This window comes from Lytechinus variegatus, chromosome 13, assembly GCF_018143015.1.
Source record: "Lytechinus variegatus isolate NC3 chromosome 13, Lvar_3.0, whole genome shotgun sequence".
Taxonomy (NCBI): Eukaryota; Metazoa; Echinodermata; class Echinoidea; order Temnopleuroida; family Toxopneustidae; genus Lytechinus; species Lytechinus variegatus.
In genome coordinates this window covers 34,652,307-34,656,929 of record NC_054752.1, presented here as the reverse complement: position 1 = coordinate 34,656,929, position 4,623 = coordinate 34,652,307, and positions in this window count along the sequence as shown.

Sequence of the window (4,623 nt, the reverse complement as noted above, 5' to 3'; positions counted from 1 at the left end):
TGAATTAAGATTTTCTTTTTATATCGATCTAGAAAATTGCAATTGAAATTTTCTCACAGGTGTAAATCAAATGCATGCATCCTTAAATAATCTAAAAGATAGACAAAAAGGGGTAAATCATAAGCTTTGAGAAGTGATGGTGTTTTATTCAAAAAGTCAGAAAACAATGTCACTCATTGGGCCTCATCTACCCTTTCTTCATGACCTTTAAAAGAGTATTGTTAGCAAAATGCTGTCATGTATCCCTTTACGCATTTGTATTCACTATTCACCCTCAATCTTCATAAATTAATTTCTTGATATTCTTAGAATGACATTTGTTTTTATTCGTATAAAGAAATTGCAATTTTCGTATCTCGTCAATTTGTTGTAACTACAACTACTGTATGTATGTACTTTATTTCGATATTTGTATTGTTAAAAATTGCTCATTTCTTTGTCCTCAATGTATATATTCCCTTCGGCAATTCATTTGATAATGGATGCCAGTTTCCGCATTTCTTACTTTAGAAATTGAAATTTTGAGTTATAATAACAACTAATTCATGTCTTGCAATATTTCAGATTTTATACTATTGGCATTTTATTTGATATAGTTAATCATATTATTAGGGAAATTAAAACTTGAGAAATGAAATACAAATATTGATATTTCTTCTTAATTTCTGTTTGTTATATTTGATTGCGTAATTAGATACAGGGAGAACTCTTTAAGATAGGTCAAAACAACCACCGACGTGCAGATGAGGGGGATGGGGGCAATAACCCCAATTTCCACGACCACTAAGGAAAAAGAACAGAAAAGGAAATTTGTGGAATGTGATGTTACTTTTTATAATATTATGTCAATATCTACAAAAAAAATCAGATTTTTATGAAAAAAGATATGAATTTCGCTTGATGGCTGCGCGCACTCGTAACTCTTAGAGAAAAAATTCCATGTAGGACAAGTTTGGCCCCCTCTAAAACGTCACTTGAATAATTTTTCAAATAAAAACGATCCACTGTCCAATTTTATATCTTTTTTTCCTGGTTACTCTTTACTACCTCCTTTTAATTTAAAGTATATCAAACTCAGTTCCCCCCCCCCCCCAAGCAAAATATCCTGAATCCACCCTGTCTGTGCCTTTTATTCATCTTGGAGCTATATTTTTAATGTTCATATTCCTGATGGATGGAGAAATACTCGGATCTTTTCTGCTCCTTTTTTTTGTCACAACACACATATTTGGTGCTATGTAGTCCAGGCAAAAACTTCCATCAGTTCTGAACGTGGGCTTACAGCTCGTCAATTAGACTCTCTCAGTGCCCTACCAAAAATGCTGAACATTCTATACTATTTTGATCTGACTTAACAAGATTCTTTATACTCATGGTCATTGTTATTTTGTTAAGAGTGCTCTGAAACTTTTCAGAAGATTTTTGACTCGATACAAATGTAGCTTAAGAAAGAACAAACCAAATTAATTTGATAAATCAATTTTTATTGTAAAAAAATGAACTGCATAATTTCATTTATGCTTGGCACTTTGTTCCTCTTCAATTCATGTAATACATATTTACATTTTACAAAGAATTTATACAAAGAAATCATTTCATTTCAGGCAATAAAAGGAAAATAAAACAAGACAAAATGAGAAATGATATTTCATTAATCGTATAAGATGTTGCAAGTAATATATGGAAAAAAAAGAAAAAAAAGATTAAAATGGGAAATATAAAAGTTGGCTAATATATGCAGAAATGAGTTAATATGATATATCACCATTAATCATATTCTATAAACATCACTTTTTGTTCAAAAATGAGGAAAGGGAAATATAAATATTTCTACTCATTAACTACCACACTTTGAGTCTGATAGATTTGTGCACCAAATCATGATACATTCCCATCACAATATTGTATTTCTATATCATGTGTCACAAAGGACATTACCTTACATACACATAGGCTATTATACAGATATTGCTACCTCGAGTTTGAATATAACATTTCCTCTCCCCGATAGAGATATACTTTTCCTAAAATATTCTCCTTAGGGAAAAATATGGTGGGAGGGGAGTTGAAATGTTATTTATTAAAACGATAGACTAGGCAATATCTGTTATATAGTCTATGTGGATTCGCCATCACAGATTGCATTCATCATCTGGCTCCAACCCAAAATTCTTGCTACAGCTCTGATCCATCTATGTCATAATAGAATTTTTTTGAAAATATATTAACCGCGTTCTTAATGCAATCGAGGTGTTAACACTAGCGCGTACATCAAATAAACTACCTGATTACGCGAATTGTAAGCAGCGAGTGACGTCACCTTAGTGAATATAACGCCAAACTTGACAACGCAGTTATATTCACTGAGGTGACGTTAAAACCTAGAATATACCAAATGCGTCACATGATGGCGCATTGACCTATCACTGATTTGAATCTACATAACCTATGTAATATATACTTTTATGATTCCTACTTATTCAAAAATTACTTGCAAGTTGTAGCCACACAGCTAGCCATCCAAGGAAAGCAGTAGAAACATCCAACACACGCAAACTCTTCTGCAATGAAATAAAGCAGTCAAATCTACTTTCATTTGAAGAGCATGATACATACGCAGAAAATCTATTGCCTATAAAGACCCCACTGCAAAAACTCTGGTGTTAATTTAACACCAGCCCGGAATCTATATGTCCACACCAGAGAAGTATTGAAATAACACCAGTTTGGAATCAAACTGACGCTGTTTTAATACTAATTGGTGTTGTAAACACATAGCTGGTGTTAGACCAAAACCAAACTGATATTGTTTAAACACTTCTCTGGTGTGGACAAATATAAATTCCTAGCTGGTGTTATATTAACACCAGGTTTTTTCAGTCTAGGCAGGAAGCTGAGTAACAACTATGTAAGACTTCAGCTTATTTATTAACACCTTTGAGGTGTCCCAGGTACAAGAGCAATTGAGCCAATAACATAATGTTGTTGACTAAAGACCACTGCACACCTTGCGACTGTTCGCGATCCAATTTTGAACAAACCTCAATTTGCTCATTTTCTGAAAATGTGAATGGAATATAATATATCTTTATTTGAGGTTTAAATTAATTGAAAAAATACAAATATAACCAATTTGAAAGATTACAAGCCCTATTTTGGAGTAAAGGCCAAATTAGTTTCAAATCGTAGCCAATCGTATGACTGCTATGCCGTCATTACGACTCGATATTTTTTCTCATCAGAAAGATAGAATAGTCACAGATTTGAACATATGTCTTCAAACGATCATATAAAACATTACACAGTAAGATATTCCATGTCTAAAAAATGGTCAAATTCTATTATTTTTTATTCCAAAATCTGTCTCAGGTGTGCAATGGCCTTTAGTCTAGCATAGCAGGCACATAATCTGCAGAACGCATAGCTGACTCACCACATTTACTCCATTTTGTTCTATTGCCAAAATGTTGATTGATTTCAACTGAAGATCATTAATATTTTAATTTGGCTGTACTTGCATCAAGTAACATGTAAATTCCATTCTCGATCACGTACCAATTTGTTTTTCAACTACTGGGTATCCCTGGTTATCAGTTGACTACCGAAGTGTGTATTACCCATAGGCCAAGTACAGAGACCATCTAGTTCCAGGGGGGTGTTTCACAAAGATTTCAGTATGACTTAGAGTCGCACTTAAATGTCTAGTTGCGCGCAGTATAAAAGGCATGACAGCATTGGTCAGATCATGCCAAGAGGACGTGCACTACTGCGTATTGATCAATAAGATTGCGCGTTGCATATCATGTGCGCATCGACATTTAAGTGCGACCTAAGTCATACTTAAATCTTTGTGAAACCCCCCACCCCGTACTAGTAGGAAACAAGTTAACATTCCTTTCTTGAGTCCATTAGAAAGAGAACAATTTGGTTTCCCAAATAATGCAATTCATAAAAATGTCTTCAATGCGATATCTTACAAAGAGAAATATCATTTTAATGTGACATTTTACTAAGATTATTATCAGCATAACAAATATGAAAGTTAAAATATTTATATATGTTGAAGTAATGCCACAAATATATTCTTAAAATATCATTTTAATGTGATATTTTACTGAGATAATTATCTGCATATCAAATATGAAAGTTAAAAGATATATATGTAGAAGTAATGACACAAATATATTCTTACACATATGAAACAGATGTGAATGAAATGATAATGTACTGTCAAAATGTCTTGCGGTAAGAGCAAGTCAAAAGACTACACATTGAATAGAATATGATTGGCTTGAGTATCATCAGTTGAGAAAGGCATGATGATAGATGCTTTGTAATTGGGTAATTCTGAAAAGATTGCCTCTCTGTCCTTCAATAGAGATCCCTGAAGATCATATCATTACTATCATGACTTGTGATTGGCTGGAATGTCATCAAAAGGAAAAGTTTGATAATAGGCACCTTATGATTGGGTAATTCAAAAGATGGATTTTCTGTCCTTTAAATGAAGATCCCTAAATATTGTCCACCATTAATTACACAATCAAGGTCTATGATTGGCTGATTTGTTGAGCAAATGGTGGAATCTGATAAGAGGTCATCTGTGATTGGTCAGCTTTCGTA